The 20,920-nt window shown below is 50.8% G+C and overlaps 1 protein-coding gene across 3 annotated transcripts in view; it reads right to left on the bottom strand.

The window, feature by feature from the left end:
* The window catches only part of Pebp4 (phosphatidylethanolamine binding protein 4), a 221,428-nt gene that overhangs the window by 50,258 nt on the left and 150,250 nt on the right, over positions 1 to 20,920 (bottom strand). The window lies entirely within an intron of this gene.

Raw genomic sequence — 20,920 nt, 5'->3', positions numbered from 1 at the left:
AATCACACCTTGACATCACGCCAATCTTCTCCCCACTCCAGAGCTCCCCATATCCATTCCCTGCCTCCCCACACGCTGTCACTTCCCCCATCACCCAGTCTCGAAACCCAGGAGTTATTTTTGATTCATCTATCTCCTTTATCACCCATATCTAGTCGCTTATCAAATTCTGTCAGTTCTTCCTTCAAAATGTCTCTAGCATATGTCCCTTCCTTCCTTCCTTAAAAATAAATTTCATTGTTTTTTTTCTTTGTATAACAGAAATATGTTCATGTGAAATATTTAGAAAATATAGTACCCGTGACCGAAGAAGACAATAAATAAATAAGTAGATAAGTAAATAGAAAATAAATAAGAAGAAAAGAAATGAAAATCACCCACAGCTCCTCCCCTGATAGCTAACCATCCCCATTGTTTGGCCACATGCCAAGTCCCCTGCCCCTGCTAATGTATCTACACCCTTCACCTTTCTCTTTCCTCCCATTGTTCCCCATTCCTGCCCCCACACTCCCTTCAAGGTCTCAAGCTCTTGTCCCTTGCCTCCTCCCACCCTCTTAGGTGCTGACATGTCTAAGCTCCTCAGACTCCATCTTCAGAACTTCCTGTCCCCAGCCTGTTGAATTCAGGAGAGCCAAGAGTCTACAGGAAGCAGGTAGTGAAGCTCACAGTCCGGCAAGCCTATGGTCAGTTCCTCTGTGGGAATTAGAAAGAGGCTTGGCCTTATTCGGGGTGGAAGTTCGTGGTATGTTTGAGGGTCTCCCTCAAAGACCATGGAGCAAAGACTTTATTCCCACGCTAATATGCTGATGGTATCTAAGTTTAGGTGAGGCCACAGTCAGATGGCATTAACAGTAAGAAGGTGTAGTGATATTTCATTTGTATTTTAATAAAAAAAAAAGCTGGCCTGAAGGTCAGAGAGTAAAACAGCTGCACTGGTCAGCCTTACAGACCAGGCAGTGGTGGCATACACCTTTAATCCTAGTAGTCACACTAATTTGCCATAGAAACCGGGCCGTAGTGCTATAGGCCTTTAATCCCAGCCCTAGAGAGGAATCTAAGACAGGAGGAGACAGCTCTCAGTGAGTCTCATTCTGAGATTCCTGGAGGCAGGATCGCCATTTTGGACTGAGATAGAGGTAAGAGTCAGTGACTGGCTGTTTTGCTTTTCTAACCTTCAGGTTGAACCCCAATATCTGTCTCTGCATTTTTATTAATTGTGCTACAAGAAGGTAAAGAGAAACTTGGGCATCCATGATTGCTCTGCCTCCCCCATGTTGGCCAGATGCCGGGGCCATGCTCGCAGACTTCTCAGCCTTCAGAACCGTGACTGTGCACGTCTGCACTTTCCCCCACTTCTTTGTCTGTGTGTAAGCATGTTCACACACAGGTGGCTGCATGTGTGTGCTATTCACATGCAGATGTGTGCTGAGGTCAGAGGGTACCTCAGGAAGCTGGTCCTCACAAATGTCATCTACATTTCAAGTTGGAATCTCTCACTGGACCTGGGCTTCACCAAGGAGGCTAGGCAGATTGGACACCAAGTCCCAAGTATCCTCCAGTCTCTACTTCCCCAGTGCTGGGATTGCAAATGTGAACTAGGGCACCTGGGCTTGTTAAAAACGTGGATTCTGGGGACTGATCTCAGGTCCTTAGTCTTACACAGCATGTGTTTTACTGATTGAGCCCTCTGCCCAGCCCCAAACCCCTGTTCTTTGTAAATTACCCTTTCTTAGGTATTTTGTTATAGCAAACAGACAACATACAAAGACACCAAGGATGGGTAAGTAAGTGACTTGGTAGGGAGAGAACAAGCTTCCTCCTGGGAGTGCCCATGCTCAAATATCCTCTGTCACACGGTTGGCAAGGCCAAAGCTTCTGGCTTGAGCTGGGATACACCCTGCTTCTCAGAAATGCTTGTTCTACCCCTTCCAAGGCTTCTACTGGAGTTCTTCCATTCTCAAGCATCCTCCTCCTCCCTATTCCTATATACCCACTGCTGTGGCACAGGGGCATCCCTCAAATGCCTATTAAGTCTAGGCAGTTTCCCTGAATGCATCAGTGAGCAGGATGGGGATCTGTGTTGAGGGCCTGGGTCTACCAGATGTCCCTCTCTACTATTAAAACAATCTCCCAACTTTTCAGTGTTGCTTGCTAGAGATGCTTCTCAGTTATGACAGACTCATCACAAATGGTAGCTAGCATTAGCTGTAGATGCATTTTACCCCCTGAACTTACAATGTACCACAGGTTAATAACACATCACCCTGTAAAGTGTTGGTTGTCTCCCCTTGAGTTTATGGGACTGATCAGGAACTAAGGCTCTGCCCAGCACCATAAGTTTCATAGTGTGTATATTGATAGCTAGGGAGGAAATCAAAATTCCAAATCTGGCTAGGAGTGGTAGACAATGCTGCAATCCCAGCATATGGGAAGCTGAAGTAGACGGATCTCCAGGACTTTAATGCCAGTCTTGGCTATGAAGTGACTTCCAGGCCAGCCTGGGCTACATAGCAAGACTCCATCTCAGAACAAAACAAAACAAAACAAAACACCCCTATGAAACCCATGAGTGGTTTCTTTCTAGTGAATGCATGATCATGTTCACGTTGGCCTAAATGTTGAAAATTACAAGCTGAACCATTGTCAACTTGAGACTTATCTAATGCTTTAAAGGCCTAGACCAGGGATAGCAAAGCTGTCAACTGTTCAACTCTCCATCGACCTATTTTTCCTTTAAAGAGTTTTGGCCCTGGCTCCACCTCTCTGTGGTCAACTCCGCTGCTCACACAGGAGGACGGTGCCCATTTTGATAGTTCCAACCACCTGCTGCACTGGCAAACACTCCTGTTTATTCTTCCACTCAACAAGACAGACTTGAGATACCCTCCAAGCTTTCACAGCACCTTGACTTTGGCTTCTGATTCCAGAACATTCTGGAGCAAGTCACTTACACACTCGAGCCCTCACTGTCTGATTAAGGCAACCCTCAGCCCACTCACTTGTGAGAAGGCACTAGGACCATATACGTGAAAGCGTTCTGTCAACTGTGGAACTCTGGGAAGTGTCATTAACATCCTGTCTTCCTTTGTTCACAGTGTTCTTGTCTCCTGTTTCTGAGAGGTAGTGGCTGGCTCCCAACAGTCCCGAGGGTGTTCCGGGCTTTTGATAAAACACATGTGGATTAGTCGGTAGAATGCATTTTTAGCACTGCATCCTTCAGTGGAGGCTTTACACGAACTCCAACACGACCAAGCGCAGTGAAATAATAACATAATGACATTGACAGTGACAAGAAACCTTGACAGAGCCCCTACTGCATGCTTGACACCTTGCTAAGAGCTTTTCGATCGCCGCCTCCTATAATCTTCACAGTAAGTCCTCAAGGAAGGTACGGTTGTTGCCCTTACCGTATGAATGGGGAATGAAGCTGTGTACCTGGTGACAGGTGTGCACAGTGAACAGGGAAGTCGAGGGTACGAGGAGCCAGAAGCTATAGGCCATCAGAGGTCATGCTCACAAAGGTGCCCAGAAGAGTCTCAGGCAAACTACAAGCATGCAGCCACGCATAGGCTTTACTGTGCGGTACCAGGCCTCAGAGAGCATGGCTTTGATTTAGATCAATCCTTACAAGAACCCTGTGAGGAAAGTATTTGTCTTAGTATCTTTTCCTGTGGCTGTGATCAAATGTCTTGGCAGAAGCGGTCTAAGGGAGAAAGGGTTTGTTTGGAGAGAGTCTGTCATGGCGGGGAAGTCGAGGCGGAAATCGGCCACATCCCAGCCACAATCAGGAAAGAGAGAGGGATGGATACGTGCCTGAGGCTGCTCAGCACCCTTTCTCTACTCGTCTACAATCCAGGATCCAGCCAGGGAATGGCACCGCCCACAGTGGACTGGTCTCCCCGCCTCCATGAACTCAGTCAGGAGAACCTCTCACAGGCGTGCCCAGAGGCCCAGTGTTTCCACACGGTCAAGTGCACAGTTAACACTGTCAGTGCGTTCTTGTTCATTTTATACGGGAGGGAAGCAGTGGACCACGGAGATCCGGTGCTTCTGCCGGGCCACGCAACTAGGGAATGCGGGGGGTGGCTTGGGGTTCAGACCCTACTGTCCATTTGATCCTGTCTCTGGTCAGCAGGAGGGCTCCCAGGCCTTCCTCCAAACAAACAGGAGAAGGATGCTTACCATAACACTGCCAACCATTCTCCATGGGCCTGCTGGTGGGGAGGTCCCTGTGAAGGCCTTCAGTGCCTTTCCCACCTGAACTCACCTGGCTCAGGGATACCTCACTGGCTCAGGATGCCCAGGGCTGGGTACCCACAGGCCCTCCCTGTAAACTTCAAGACAACAAAGACTTACAGTACCTATGTTGGCCTTCCCTGCCCCCTACCCATTTTCTCCCCCAAAGAAAAATGAAAGAATCTGATAATTACTTCTATCTACCACCCAACTGTACTAATTACCAACCTATTTCTTCACAGTGTGACAGACACCAGCTCTGGAAAACACATAGAGATAAATTAGCACTAATTGGTTTTCCTCTGGCTGTTTGAATTAGTATTTAAAGCTCCAATTACAAAGCAGAATAATTGCTATTAATGTCCTATCGCAGTACAAAAGGCAGTTCTCTCGAGAACCAGCCCAGGTGTATGATTACTCTGATTACAGCATATTTAACCTGGCTCGTTAAGAGGGAGAGGAGCAGACAGTTTCAATATGGCCGACAGGCCACTTCCTGCAGGGCTCTTATGGCTGGAGGGAAGGCCAGGCAAGCCAAGAAGGTGGGAGCAAAGTAGAGGGTGGCACAGGGGGATGTGGTAGGCCGGTCCCCATGGCAGTGCTGGATATGATACCAGTCAGTAAATGGGTCTTTGCCTTCACCCACACCACCTTCTTCTCGATGGGGCTTCAGGGCATGAGCCCGAGGCTCACTTCCTCCTTTGCCTGCTTCAACCCTCCCATCTGGTTTCATTCTTGTCCTTCCTGTTTCTCTACCAGGGACCTTCCCTGCTCTGACTAGAGGTGGAGGTTGGGAGATATGGATGAAGGGTGCTCCCAGAAGGGTGCTCCCAGAATGCCTCCTGATGGATCTGCAGGGGTGAGTCAAGGGGAGTCCTGGCTTTCCAGCTCCTTGGCTAGATGACAAGTCCTTCAAGCTCCCCAGGCTTCTGTTTCTTCCTCTATGGGATGGGAACCACAGCCTCCCCCACCTGTGAGGACCAGACGAGGACAGAAGTGAGAAAAGGTCCTTGCGAATCTCAGCACGCTGCATCAGTGAAGCTGAGTATTGCATTCACCGTGGAACGGCCATGGCTGGAGCGGGACCCTCCTCTTCTCCCTTTGGCCTCCTCTTCCTTTTCAATAAACTTCCTTCCTCGTTTTTGTCTCTTTCTCAGCTTCCATTTCCTCCCTTCCTCTGGGCTGCCTCCCAGATCTCTCGTCTCCCCATTCACACGGGGATGCTAAGATCTCAATGAGTTCTCCTTTCCCAAAGCAGCCGCATTTGAGAAGGGAGGGCTATGTTTAACCCAAAGAAATGAGTCACTAATGGTGAACTTTCAGGCAAACTGAGATGATATTTTGTGGGGGAGCGAGGATGTCACAACGCTCTTCAGAGCCCCCTAGGCAGCTGTCTACTCGCTGACACACACCGGTTTGGCGCGGGCCTGTGCCAGGCTGCATCGGAGCCAGGGAAGGAAGAAAGGGGCCCGTGGGGACAAGACAGCAAGATAGGAAACCCTCTACGGGCACTTAGGCTGAAAAGCCATCTGAGACTGCTGACCTGAATGTTGAGGTCACCTGAGGCTTGGTGGTAGTGGGGTCCCATTCTGGAATGGATGACAGGGAGGAGCATCCCTCATCCATCTTTCCCCACTAGAGTGTTGAGCTGTGTGTCTGGTTGGGTGTCCCTGAGGCTGACCTGGAAGCTCAGTCTATCTCAGGCCTGTCATCTTTTATCTCCTGATGCCCTGTTTTGTGCCCCATAGACCTCCATCCTTGCTGTCACTTGCCACTCGGAATTCCTTCTACGGGTCTATTTGGGGCCCTTTTCCTTTCCAAACCTTCCATCTCTTGTCTGCTTTTCTTTACAAGTCCCCCTGGCTTTGTCCCTGTTTGTCTCTGTGGTCCTATCTATTTCTCCCTCCTGCCTTCTGGGAGAGGCACGCCACACAGTAGGGGGTCATAGCACCTTGGGGTGGTGATCAAGGTTCAGCCCGGCAATAAGTTAGACGGGCAATATGCTTTACTTTGCCTCCTCAGCCTCAGTTTCCCTCCTGTACCATGAGAGACTGGCCAAGGACTGTTCAAAGGGAAGTTTCTAGCTTTGGGAGCTCTCCACTTCTTTCCTTCTCCACCCACCTGATCTCCTATATCAAGGAGCCTGCATATCTGGGCAGCATCCTTCGGTGGCTCCGGGGCCTCTGCAGCTTTGCTTCAGGGGTTCCTGAGGTGAGCAGTGAGACAGTCACCAGGGTCTGTCTATGGGGAGAAGTCCCTGGGTGGTCTCTATTGGGTGGGCCCAGCTGTAGCAGCCCATGCAAGGAGCAGCCTTGCCAACCAATCCCTCCTTTACAACCATGCTGGGAGGGACGTGCAAGGGCCTGTGGGTGGTGTTCACGTATGGGGGGGGGATTTCTTTTTAAGAGACAAGGTGGGTGGAATGGGGGAAGCCAGCTGGCTGTGGGCTCTATTTCTACTGACAAGGCTTTACCCTGTAGGTGTGAGGAATTCCAATTAAATATGCAGCCTATTTGTCTGTGTGTGGGAGAGGGTTTGCTGGAGGGAGGGGGATGGAGGCAGCGTCTCTGCGGCATACCAGCAAACCAGAAATTAGCTCCGTTCATCACAGGCACACGGGGCTTCCCTCAACCCTCCTGTGCACTCGAGTCGCAAGAAGGAGACAGACAGAGGAAGCTAGAGAGAGGTTGGGGAGGCGGGTTCCCGGCTGGAAGGGCTTCCGGAATTTCTGAGTGGGCAGGAAGGATTGCCCGACTCCTTGGCTCTTGGGGGGGTTTTCCGGATGCTGGCAGCGAGCTCTTCTGGGGCATCTGTCCCCACTGAGGAGGGTGGCTAGGGTGATCTGGGCTCACTCCTGGAGGGGGTCTCTGACAGACTTAGAGGAGTGTCTGGATAGGGCAGCCATGGCTAGACTACCTCCTCCTCTGTCTCAATTCCAAAGAAGCAAGTGGGGAGCCTCAGGTGGGGTAGTGGTTTCTCTGCAGAAAGCATCCTAACGATGTGGGTTTGAGGATCATGCAGAAGCACTTTGGGGTTACATAGGCCCCCAGAAACTGTCGTGAACCTTTTTTTCCCTGTGCCTCAGTTCTCTTATTATTCATAGACAGAAGGAAGAAAACACAGATGCCTTCTAGACTAGAAAGACCAATCTCCATCGACCCAGATAGAGCCAGTCTCTTGATAGCAAGTTCATGTGGCTCTGAGGAGGTTTTTGTGAGTGCCCACGCGTGAGACGTTTGATGGCTAGTGAGCATGGATACAGAGATGGCTGACTAACCTGGTCGTCACCTTTCTTAGTCTTAACCATCAAAACACTGGTCGTCTATTCAGATTGCCACATCACCGTCTTACACCCCACCCACCCATTTCTCCATTGGTCAGTCCCCTGAACTTATGAGTCTTTTTTTTTCTTAAGGATGCTTCTCTCCATATCTGCTCCCCCTCCTCTGAATTCACTGCTTCTTTCCAAGGGATGAAAACACAGTCATGTGGCTACCTAGGAAACAAAAGGGTTGATACAAAAGGGGAGATGGGTGTCAGGTGGCTGTTTTTTGAGACTGCGACATCCAAGATGTTGTTGGTTGAGTCATCCCCGCTAGCAAGTGCCTCCTCTTCTGAGCTGCCCCAGTGTGGATCCTGCTGAGTATGGGGGGGGGATTGTTAAGTGGCTTCGTGCCTGCCTGAAGGTACATGTGGGCACAACTGGGATAGCTGAATGGGTACCAGGGAGGCAGGTCTGGTAAAGTGGTGGGATGAGTGTTGGGCAGAATGGGGAATGGCACCACTGAGGTCTAGAAGGAGCCAGTCTAGAGGAGGCAATTGTACAGGTAAGTGGGCTGGGTCATGGTCACCAGTGGGGTAGCTGGGAAGGAAGTCTGGTACTGGTCATCCAAGGAAGAGGACAGATGACAACCTCTGCCCTACCTTCCCTGTGTGTCCCCTTCCTTCTGGTTCATCTCTGCTGCACCCTTCTTTTTCTCCCTCATTCTCCATGTACCCCAATCCATTGCATCTCCCACATATACATAGGGTGGGGAAAGGACATGGCTGCCTCAGGGGAGCCTCCTGGAGCAGAGAAGACAAGACTATTGTTGAAGATGCCCCGTCAGGGCTCTGAATTCAGTGCCCACAAGATCAGGAGCCTGGGTCACCTGGAGGAGGTATGCTTATACTAATCACTGCATCTACTCGGTCCCTGGCCCCTCACTTGGTAGAAAAATGCAATACGGATAGTGGCTTAGAGGGAAGGGCTGAAATAGAGGTAGGAGAGCAAGGAGTTGGAGGGGACCAGAGGAGGCCAAAAGCGGAGGACTTGGAGAGAGTGAGGCATGTCTGCTTTGGGAATATTACATTGGTAACATCAGGTTAGGTGTAAGCTATCTTTAAGGAGAGAGGCAGCCCTTCCCCAGAGCAGATGCTCGTGGGAAACGCTGGAGAGACAACAGTGGGCTGAATTCAGACACAGGCCAAGGACTCTTGGAGCTCAGCTGGAGTCTTCTCCAGTGGATGTAAGGGACACTCTGGACCATGAGATGGAGGGGCAATGCTGTGGCACTTCCCACACTCCTCTCCCCAGCCCCTGTGGCGTGTGATGCTATGTGTTATGTGGATCCCACAGATGACATCAGCAACTCCCTCTAGGAACTCACTGACGAAAGAAATGCATCTTTGGGGAGGGAGATATACCTCCTCGTCTCTTGCTGCTGCCCATGTGAGCTAAGTGGCACCTGCCCTTGTTTTAAGGGAGAGGCAGAATTTATTTTGACTCATATTTTAGAGGGCACAAGCCCATCATAGCAGGGGTGACCTGTCAGTTAAAGTGGCAGGAGTCGGTGGTGCGACTTTTTCACAGCTTGGTGGATCAGGAGGCAGAGAACTTGGGTCGGAAGTGAGACTAGACTATAGCCTAAAACAATCTGTGCCCAGAGGCCACCCTCTACCAGCCACACCTATCTCCTACCCGAAAGGTTCCATAGCCCTTACAAAACCAAAACAAGTGTTCAAACGGGAGCTTATGATAGGAGATTATTTTACATTCAAACCATAATATTTCACCCCTGATTCTCAGGGACCAGTATGGACGGGGGTATCCAAGATGGCCTTAAGCATGATAGAAGAGGGACAGCAGGAAATGATCCTGCCCCTTGGCAGCACTTTCCAGAGGGAAATTTCCTCTAGTCAGGGGGGTTGGAGAATAGCTGGGCAAACATGCTGCTGAATGATGTTAGGAACGACATGGAAGAGGGTAATGGAAGAGGGTACATGGAAGAGGGTACATGGAAGAGGGTGCCTTAAGCCGCAGGTAGGATTTATGCTGGATTGGGGGTGTTGGTGGGTAAGGACCTTCTAGACTATGAGAATTCCTTGAAACATGGTCAAGAATGATTAGGGAGGAGGCTGGCTGTGCCTTCCCAAGAACCTCATCTTGAAGAGGATGAGCAGGCATTTCCTGGGGCCACACTAGACAGGGTCTCCCAGTAACAGCCTGATGGCAATTGGGAAACACATCCAGAGCCGTGCTGCTCCCAGGCTGATCCAGGGAGGGGAAGAACCTGTTGGTGGAGCTGGACCTGCTGGTGGCTGGGGCACAGGGGAAATATGAATGGCAGAGCTGTTCCGGGCCCCTCGCCTCCCTCTGGAGCGGGAGGAGAGAGCCCGACCACGAGGTATTTTCCAGGCGCTGGGGATAACCTTGTAGGAGGGAGAATCAATTAGACATGCAAGGCTGGGAGCTAGGTGGTGAGTGGGCTAAGCTCACTTCTCGCTTTCTGGCTTCCCTGGCCCTCAGTGGGACGCGACAGCTTGGCTCCCTCACGGCAGCCCCTCTCGCCCCATTTTCCTCGCCAGTCACTGTGCTCTGACCCCACCCCATCTAACTTGGAGTGGGGCAGTCACGACTGAGCGAAACCCCGAGTCAGCAGCACCCCAAAGCCAACGGCCACCACTGTGTCTCTTTAATTGCCTCTAAATTTGGGGAATTGTGTTGCCCATCCTTCCCTCCTCCATTTCTCTGAACTCTGCAGCAAGGGCCTGCTTCACCCCCCTCTACTTGGCCGTGGCACAAATACTGACCTTGCTCCTTCTGGAACCCTCATCCCAACTGTCCCTAGCAGTCAACTAAATGAATTACTATCTGAGCCTGGATCTTCCTGCCTCCAAGGTATCCCAGTTACCCTCAATGAGGGACATCTATGGTAGACACCTATGCATGTTGGTAAGAAGTGACTTACTGTGATCTTGGATGGGCCCCTGACCTCTTCCAGCCTTCAGCAGCTGCTCCCTTCTCTTTGAGGATCCAGGGAGGGGAAGAACCTGTTGGTGGGTCTGGGCCTGAGGCTACCCTTTCTACTGAGATGGATGGACCTGAGTGGCAACCTTCCTCCCTGGCCCCTGGAGATAGAAGGTTCTGGAAGTATTGTTTGGTTGTATACTGGGTACCAATGCATTTCCAAGCCTCTTGGTGGTCTACCTGGTCCTACTCTTTCAGCTCTTCCTGGGCCATCTGAAGGGGACATTTTTAGGGAAGGGAAGATCTTTGGTCACTCTTAGCACACACACACACACACACACACACACACACACACACACACACACACACACACACACACACACCCCAGTTCCCCAAGAGTCAGAGCCGGCCACTGCCCGGGTACTGCTTCCTCTGTCATTCATCACAGGCTGTCCTCAGAGGTGTGAGGAACTCCAATTAAACATTCAGCCAGTCTGCCTGTGTGGGGGCCCGGGCTGTGGGGGAGGTTCCTTGAGCTGGTGAGGTGACTAATCCTCACACAACACCAATTATGAGCCTCTAGGGAGGAGGTGTGGGAAGGTGAGGGGGGTGAGGGAGGTGGGAGGTGGGAGGAGGGGGTTTCCTCACCCAGTTAGCTGCTTCTGGGCAAACTGTGCCTTTGGTGGTAGCCAGAGGAGAGTGTGCAGTCCTCAGAAATTGGAGCCACAGGGACTCAGCTCCCTCACAGAAAGGGCCACAGCCTGTGGTGGGGTTCAAGGCACCCCATGTTTGGATTCTCTTAATGCCTTCTGAGGACCAGGCACTCCTTTCTCCTCACTGCTCCAAGCTGGCCTCAATTTACCAAAACAAACAAACAAACAAACAAACAAACAACCACCTGAGCTACCGAGAAATCGGTGACATACCAGAAGTCACTGATGGGGCCGAATGAATGTGTGACCCTAAGGCCCGTGGGTTTCATGCTGTCAGAGCCTGCAAGACAGGAGCTCGGAGGGTCTCAGCAGCGGACCTGAGTTAAAGGTCACAAGTACCTCCTGCCACCCCATTCTGTAGAGAAACTAGACACTCAGGGAGATAACTAGCTAGGGTGGCTCCCTGGATCCCCTCCCCCACTCTACTTGCCCACTAGGAGCAGAGTTCTTGGGAATCTGGGCAGTGTCTCCACCGGGACGTGTATCCATTTGGCTTAATCATCTATGGATGAGTTAGTTAGGCTACAGCCCCAGGCCTGGGCTTCACACTAGGAAGGGCCAGGAAAGCCAAGTCTCCAAGAAAAGCTTTTTAAGTTCAGTAGCAAATGTAAGAGGAACTGAGGGGCCCAGAAGAAAACTGAACTGGCTCCCTGGGCCTGGGAGAGGCTGGATTTGAACCCTCAAACAGAGCACAGTGAAAGACGATATGCCCTTATGGGAGAAGACAGTGTCACAGAGGGCAGCTGGGCTGAGGCCTCTGTAGAGCCATTTCAGCCCTTCTCCCTCAGTCTCTGCTAAGGGCTCAGGCCAGGGAGAGACAGGCCCTTCATCTTAGGGCAACTCTGTTAAGAGAAAGGCAGGGATCAGGGCTTTAAAAAGCCCCAGAAGGCTCTGGGAAAATGGGAGGTGGTGGGTCTTCCAAACCTTTGAGGTATATGCACACGGAAAGCAGCCTGCTGCTTCCGCTTCCCAAGGAGGACAGATGAGAGGGACCAAGTCTTAAACTAGCCCACAGGGGATTCAGGTAAGATGCCTTCTTAACGAACACGGCTGGGCACTGCACCGGGCCGTCTCCTGGGAGTCTTGCCTGTTTTACCTGGAGGCGGGGAATAGATTATAGTCTCCTTCATCGTGGTCAGGTTCACTGGGGGGCAAACAAAAACCCTTGTTTCCTAGGCCTTTCTTGTAAAGTCCAGGATAGCTCATGCCTTGCAATCTATTTGTCCAAGGCTAGAGAGAGGGCTTAGTGGTTAAGAGCACGTACTGCTCTTCCAGAGGACCAGAGTTGGACTGCCAGCGCCCACATGAGGCAGCTTACAAACCGCCTATAAATCTAGGACCAGGGAACCTGATAGCTTTGGAGTCTGGGGACCTCTGCGTTCATAGAAACATAACCCCTGTCCCCACAGACACGCAATTAAAAGCAAAATAAACCTTAAAAAGAAAATCTATGTGTCTAGAGGAGTCTGCCCTTAGAAGATGGCAAAATAAATAGCCGTTGGAATGGAGGGATTTGTGACCCTTCCTGAGCCCCAGGTGAGAGTTTTTTTTGGGGGGATCTGATATAACATTTCATCAGCCTTTGAAGTCTCTTGAGAAGATCCTTCTGAGAAGTGAGGCAGATACCCCGGTGGGAATCATTGGGCCTGAAGGCACAGGTCCACCCTGCCACATGTCTACTGAGTGGTTGGGAACCTTCAGCTAGAGAAACACGGTTGGAGGATGCTGAAGTGTTGGGTATACTTCTGAGGTCCCAAACTGGACTCACAGTCCCTGTGATTCTCCGCCTGGCATGAAGCAAGCACCTCCCTCATGTCATGCTGTCCTTAAGACATCATAGCAAGTTATCCTTACAGCCTTCCGGGGTAGATATCCCCCCGACATCTTCAGGCACAGGAACCAACCGGCTCAAAGTCTGAGAACCTCTCGCCCAAAGTCTCACAACTAGCAGACAGCAGCGTTGGGGGAATCGAATCTGGATTTCTGTCTTCTCAGAGGACAGCCCTTGACTCTGGGATGGTAAATAAATAACCCCTTGCTCCCCATTGGGTTGACCTCCGGGGCCATGTGGGACAGAGCTCCCAGAACCACCACTCCTGGGGCGGGGTGGGGTGGGAGGGGGGGCTATGCAATGGGGCATGACAATCCCTCTTCCGTTCTCTGCCTTGCCTACCATGATGGGCTGTCCTTAGTAGGTGGGCGGCTGCTCTTGTCAGTCCTGAGGAGGAGTTAGGAGTTCCGGGAGAATAGGAGGGGGCCTGGGGTGGTGGAAACTCCCAGGCACGGGGCTGGGAGTGGGGAGGAGGGACACGGGGGTGGGTCCCAGGCTTTTCCCCACACTTCCTCAGGGATCGCTTTACATAACCAGGCCTGCTTAGTCACTGCTTTTTACTTTTTTTTGGAAACAATTTTCTCAGCATCACAGCTCCCCGTCTCCATCCCTTACTAGTCACCGGTGCTAGGGAAGTCCCTTTTCTCCTGTTCCCTAGGCAACCCAGCACATTTGCCTTTCAAATGCTCCAAGGCCTGGGCGGGGGTAGGAGTTCCCTCCCCCTGTACCCAGGCCTCCCACACAGCCACTCCTGCCTCAGTTGGCATGTCAGGTGGCCCAGCTGCCAGCGACATCTGGGGAGACCAAACTCTGGTGCCCGGCTTCGGACCTCTTTCTGGACCCCCCCCCCCTGGCTGAGGCTCACAGCCCCCAGCCCATGTCTGGAGATGCCCATATGGGGCTTTGGATGTGGCTGGCTCTCATCCTGCTCCTCTCGGGGAGAGAAAGCGGGCCAAGAGTCCCTGTGAAATCACAAAGCTGGGTCTGCCTCAGCAAGGCCTAGGGGACTTGAGGACTTTAGAGGCCGTGCTGCCGCAGCACCTCAGGTGAAGGGCCTCGGGTCTCAGTTCCTTTCTTCTTAGTGTAGGGAGTGGGATGCAGAGTGGGGTCCACGTCCTTCCTCCTCTTTGGCTCTCTCGAAACTGCCCACAGCCGCATTGGCTACCCAGCAGTGCCCAGTGGCTTGGGAAAATTAGACTGAGGCACTAGGGTGGCAGTAGAAACATACCCTATACTCCTGAGGTAAGAAACACAGGGCAGAGAATTCAGAAGGCCTGACCTTGCGTGCCTCCTCCACTTAATTACAAAAGGCCATAAAATATTCTTTTAAATCTCTCTCTTGCTCCCCCCCCCCGTGTGTGTGTGTGTGTGTGTGTGTGTGTGTGTGTGTGACTTCAGGCTCACACATGTCACAATGCATGTGGAGGTCGGAGGATAACTTACAGAAGTTGGTTGTCTTCTTCTCTCACCTAGGCTTCGTGGCAAGCACCTCTACCCATTGAGCCATCCCACCAACTCCCTTAATGCTGGCTATAGTGATTCAAGGAACTCGATGCTATGAATTAAGGGCGTGTATATGAAGTATAAAAACAGCAGTGCAGTATCACACAACACACAGAACCCTTTTGCTCCTTCATGAAACAGACATTTGTGGAATACCCACTATGTATGTGTTAAGTGGTGTCCGCGTCCTTAAAACCACTAGATCTAGACGTCTGCCTCTAGCAGTGTGAAACTGCCCGGGTCAGGAAGTGGTAAAGAACAGTCGTTTTCACACAGGGGCCGTGGGCTACGTGTGGCAAGTCTCACACACTCTCAGAGGGATGCTAATTAGGGGAAAGGTCTTGAGAACGTCTGGGTACCATGAACAGATTTCATAAGATTGGCAAGTGAGCAGAAGAGAAAAAATTCTTCACCTTCAAGTAAGTTTGAATGCATGCTTCTCGGAGGCAGTGGTTCTCAACCTTCCTAATGCTGTGACCCTTTAGTACAGCTCCTCGGGTTGTGGTGACCCCCCAACCATAAAAGTATTCGTTGCTACTTCATAACTGTAATTTTGCTGCTGTTGTGAATCGTAATGTAAATATCTGATATGCAGGCTATCTGATAGGCGAGCCCTATGAAAGGGTCATTTGACCCCCCCCAAAAGGGTTGCGACCCATAGGCTGAGAAACACTGCTCTAAGGAGAAACCACCACTTGTATCTAACTGGGGTCTCTGATTCTCTAGAAGGTTCTCTAGAGGCTGGCCCAGTTTTAGAAGCCGTGGGACTCCAGGGTATCCTAAGAAGGAAAGCTACCCCAGCACACCTGGAGCTTAGCAGCCACAGTGGCGACCTGGCCAGTCTTCCCGACCTCGCCACAGGGAAGGCCCGCGGTAGTGAGAATCCCAGATGTCAGCCTTCTCAGGCCCAGCCTCTGGGAGGGAGCCCTGGCAGCCACCTGCTTCGCGAAGGTGCATACCTGGCTTTCCTACTGAAAAGGGCGCCCCACCATTTGGGGGAGGCCACGAGTGCTGGGCTCCTGCTGCTCTGGAATTAAGTTTGGGCAACCAGACTCTCAGGCTCTTCCCCTCCCCCTCTCAAACCCCACTTGTGTTTCCTTTTTACAGTTTGATGCACCCCAGTCTTTTCTTGAGAATAAGCAGGCACATATAGCTGCTTTCTTGGTCTTTCGTGTGGCTGTCCCTCTGAGGAGAAACGAGTAGGGCTATCCTGTCAGGTCAGAAGGTATCTATGGCGTACCCCTCCTCGGATTTCCAGAAGCCTTTGACTTCTGTTCACACTGTTTCTCTGGCACTTGGATGGGCCTCTTAAGCCTCACAAAGGGCAGCCCCTCTCCCCACAACCTCTTAGATGTCCTCTCAGGCCCCCAGCAGCATTCTTGGGGCTGGTGGGCAGATGCTCAGTGAGAGGCCTGTAGGTTCCAAGCAGACTGATCTATGATTCAGGCATAATTTCAACTAGAGTCCTGTTCTTTAAGGAAGACCTTGGCACGGCGATCACCAGGTTGACAAATTAACAATGCCTACATCACACTTGCGAGGAGCAGGGTTTGGAGTCAGGCCTTCAGGAAAGCCCAGAGTGACTCTCACTGGCCCCCTGCAACCTCACAGTCTCAGTTATGATATTTGTGGCAGGTTGAGGACTTCCGTTCTAGGCTGTCATGAAGGTCACAGAGTACCCTATGTTGGTTAGTTCTCTTTTGTTCCTGGCAGCCTTGTCCCCACAAACTGAATACATAGTGATGCTCAGGTGGAGATTGGTGCCAGAGAGGGCTCAGGGAACATAAGGATAGCTTAGTGGAGGAAGTGGAAATGGTGTGTAGGGGGGGTAGGGGTAGAGGGGTGGGGGGTTAGGGTGGGTGGGGACCAAGACACCAAACACAAACCAAGGCCTTGGATGGGAGGATAGGCTCAGAAACCAGAGGCAGAGAAGGCACTAGAAACAAGCAGGGAGAGATAGTGTAGTTCTCTTGTGGCTGTTTAAAAAATATGTCACCAACACCATGATTTTAAGGAAACTGAGGCAGAGGAGTGGCCAGGACAGGTCTCCTCATCTTGAATTGTGACCCTGTTGCCAACGTCCCGACCTCCCGTCCTGGGAGCAGTGCCAGGCTTGGGTGCTGCCAGGCGGGAGCTTGATTTAGCACAAGCCTTGTTAAGAGAAGCTAATTAACAAACCTGCATTTAAATAAGCAGCTGCCTGGGTGTTTGTAACCACCGCCTTATTGAATTGTGACAAGTTATTAGCCCTTGCATGTTAAATGAAACAGAAGCATCCAGGAAAAACCCCTAAATCCAATCTGCATAAAGCAGATTCCTGCGGAGAAAATGACGGCGGCAAAAAAACTGATTCACTCCGGCGGCAGCTTCGGGGAGAACTCCAGGCCTTCACTCTGGGTTACATAACCCTCTGTCAACAGTGACGACACACGAGGAGAAAAGCACCAAAAAGCACCGTGCTAGGGAGAGGCCATCAGAGGCGCCTTGGGCTCCATGCGGAGTTCAGCTGCCTTTGGAGGGTGGTGGAGTTGTAGCCGGGCTCCCATGATGCCTGCAGGTGCCCCTTGGTCGTGTGGCTGTCACTATGCAGAGGTCTCAGCACCATGGTGTGTCCACCTTAGCTACTTGGTTCAACTCTGCTCGTTCCAGACCTGCAAATTGCAGTGGGATAGCAGAGTGGCTGACCGTAGAGCCAGGGAAAGCATAGCTTCACCTAGAAGTGCGTCTTTGCGTTTCCTATAAATGACGGGAGAGTGTGAGCAAAGGTCAGTGTCCGTGCTGTCCTGGTTCACTGAGGGAAAAATAAGCCATTGGCTTCCAGTGATTCCTAACCAAGGACACTAGTCCTTAAAGAGGAGGACTGGGAGTTCTTTGTCCCTATGAGACACCTTTGGGAATCTGGCCAGACCTTTCCTGGTCACTCCAGTCCAAAGCCCGGGTCACAGCTGAGGTTTATCGAGATGATCCATCTGGGGAAAGGGCCAAAGGGATGGGATATTTCAGGACATGTCTCTTTGGTCACAGATCCTGTTCTTTAGGAGAGTGGGCTGGAGAGTAAAGCTGGGAAGGGGAGGCAAGATGGTCGGAAGCGCAGCTGAGTCAGATGGACTTAACTCCGTCCGTTGGCTGAAGCACAGCCCGAGAAAACCAGGTTGCCAGCTTCCTCCTTGACAACGAAGACACTTGTTAGCAGGCAGGGTCCTTGGGGTCTGGCGTGGAGGAAGTTGTTAGTGATTGCTAACCGAGAAGAGGGAGGAAGTGGGACCAAGAGTCAAACATAGAGGTGTACCTTGGGCTTTGTGGTTGCCCGGTAGTGGAGTCTGGAGCTAGCAGCGATATAGATAAGAGGGCCAACACCAGAGAGAAGAGCTGGGGTTAAATCTTCACTCCAAATGACTCTAGATAAAGGAATTGACTGCTCTGAGCCTGTATTTCCTTGAGAAGGAATGCCTTCTCAGAGTTCATGATGGTCTTGCAGTGGGGTGTGAAAAGGAAAGAACCCCAAACCATGGGCATTTAGGAAGTGTCTAGGATGGAGCAGAAATGGAATCCACTCTCGTTCCCGCCCTCCTGCTTACTTCATTGATCTTTTTGGTTTCCCAGCAAGAGAACTGATAATCCTTCCATTCTGGAGAGCTCTGGATTAGTGATACCAGGATGGAAGCCTCCAAAGACACTGTTGTATCATCCTGTGTGTGTTTCCCCTAGAATGAAGTGGGGATGCATAGAGAACGGTTTGACATATTACTGGGCATCTGAAAACCCATCTCTTAGTGTTGTTGTTGCTATTAGTGTTTAACAAGTGACTACGGCAGCTTGAGGGCGCAGGATGGAAGCCTTTCTGTCCTTCTGTCAAACCTTCAATGCTCACTCATCAGACAAATGTCTCCGACGCAGCTCCGTGCAAAGACTACAGGAACCGGAGCAGAGGAGTGCGGATGGCCAGTGGCCCTTCATAGTAACAGATCTGTCCCTCTGGGCTGTATCCCGCTGTTGCTAGGGGAAGTCTTTACTGATGGGCCCCTCCGAGAATACCCCCAAGTTGCCTCTCTTGGAGCATGATAGGATTTACCTTCAGAGCGAAAGGGTGGTAGTTTAGAAGGATGGGCAGAATACGATGGGGAGAGTTGAGAGCTGAAGGCCTGCTTTAGTCATGGAAGTCAGGTTGTCACGTAGAGTTTATATGGGAGAAGTGGGCAGAAGTCAAGAATTACAGCAGGTCTTAAATTTCCAAATGGCCTTTCCTGATGGATGCTGTTGTTCGGGTCTGGGGGATTGACAAAAGTAGAGGAAGCAGGTGAGAGTGGCGGTGCCCTGACAGATGAGGGTGGTTTCCATGATGCCCACACCCTTCTGTTGAAGCCAGAAGCAACTCTTGGCCTAGAATTCCAGTTGGCTGGTAATGGCAGAGAGAAGAGGATTTAAGAGGTCAGGATAATATTGGCTCTTCAGTCCTCAAACACACACTGGGGTTAAGTCCTCTCGAGTGTGCGAGCCTAGTGGGAGAATCAGGGAGATAACATCCATGGCCTCTAGGTGTGCTACCCTCCTGAAGTTTAGGCTGGGGTGTTGTGTATACTTTGTGGGTACCTGACTTCCTAAAAGGCCCACCTTAGAAGATGACATGCGTATAGTCAACCTTAAAGGATGTTCTAGGCAGGTGAGGGGGGAGGTGTGGGCTGGATCAGGCAAAGGTGACCCGAATATTCTGTCTCATGTACTGTGAATACCCTTGTAGGGTGTACAGGGAGGAATAGGTCACAGGCCTAGCCGAGGAAGCCTAGACAGAGGTAAGGGATGTGTGGCAGAAGTCTTTGGAAGTATAGCCACATCTGCTGGGAAGCACAGTGGGGAAGGGGCGCTGAGAAAACTAATCAAGACAGTCAGGCAGTGGGAGGTACCTGAGTAGGATAATGGGGCAGAGAGGGGGACTGGCCAGGAGGTGGGAGGAAAGCAGCTCTTGGAGACAGCTTGGCAATAGGAAACGTCTTCTAACTATGCTGGAGATATCCCTGGGATAAGAGCCAACATGTTTGTTTGAGGGGACAGAAGAAAAGGGTGTGTGAGGGGTGATGAAGGATGCCTTTATAGACCAGTAGTAGCTCCCAGAGTCAGCATGACTGTGAAAGGCAGAGGAAGATTCCAGAAGCCTGAGTTATGGCAGTGGGGTCTACGGGGAGCGGGCTAGGCAGTTGCAGGATACAAAGTCGGTCTATTGCTTCCTAGCTGGGTTAGGTCTCAAACACTTGTGAAGAGTGCCCCAGACAAATCCTTGACCATACCTCTACCTGGCCTCAGTTTACCCATGCATAAAATGGAGGGGCCAGAGTCACATAGCCTTGCTTTATTTCCCCTCACCCCCCTTCAAATATGGTACGTAGAATTCTAAAAAGATAGAAATTCTAAACCTTGGATGGTATTTTAGTAACATCTACCATCAAGCCTTTGAACACACGGAGCTTCTGTCCCTCTGAAGCTCAACCTAAGAAAGAGGCCACAAGAAGTGGATGAAGAGTTATCTACTCACGTGTTCGTTATAGCCTCGGCGATAATTATATATGTTTGAGGAAAAAAGAGATCCAGCCTAATGTCCAACAGTAAAGGATTGGCTGAGGAAATTATAGTACACCCATATGGTAAACTACTTCTGCAGTAAAAATCATGGTTCGGGAAGATTATGTGTTGACATGGGAAAATGTTAATGATACATTGCTAAGTAAAAAAGCCGACTACATTACGGAACGTACAGTATGATACATTCATTTTCAAAATTTTTGATTAGGACACAGACCAAATCTTTAATTAATGTCATTTTTTTTCCTCCTTCTCTTGGCAAGCAAGAGGAGTATTATCTGGAATAATGTAACCAGAAAATGAAACAGAGAGACAGAGTCCCACACTAAGTGTGTCACGTGGATTTTTAGAATCATTAGGAGAGAGAATAGGCTGTTGGCAAGTCAAGCAAGTGGAGGGGTGTCTAGAAGTGGAAACTACCCTGGGTTTAGGGGGCTCAGGCATTCCACTTCGCAAGTGATTAGGTTTGCTTGGATGTTCGGGGCAGCTAGTTAGAAGGAAGGTGGATGCCATGCCAAGACCGAGGGTCTCTCAACCTCCAGTATATGCTAATACAGAGTCTGTGTTGATATTTATGGGGGACCCTGTTTTGAAGCTTCTTGAACTGAGATGAGGGTTTCCTCCATCCTCCACCGTTGGATGTCTGTGAAGATCAGAAGGTGGCAGGATGGTGCCTGAGACTACAGCACAGTTTTAGGGTGACTCCTCTAGGTATGTTGGGGTCTCTGGAGCTGATATGGTGCCTCAAAGGGAAATCTCACCAGTATCTGGGAGAGGCACTGCTGGTTTTCCTAAGAACATACCTCCGCTTTCTTAGGCACTTGCTGAAGCAAG

The sequence above is a fragment of the Microtus pennsylvanicus genome, chromosome 15, assembly GCF_037038515.1.
Source record: "Microtus pennsylvanicus isolate mMicPen1 chromosome 15, mMicPen1.hap1, whole genome shotgun sequence".
NCBI lineage: Eukaryota > Metazoa > Chordata > Mammalia > Rodentia > Cricetidae > Microtus > Microtus pennsylvanicus.
This window is presented reverse-complemented; position numbering and strand designations above follow the sequence as displayed.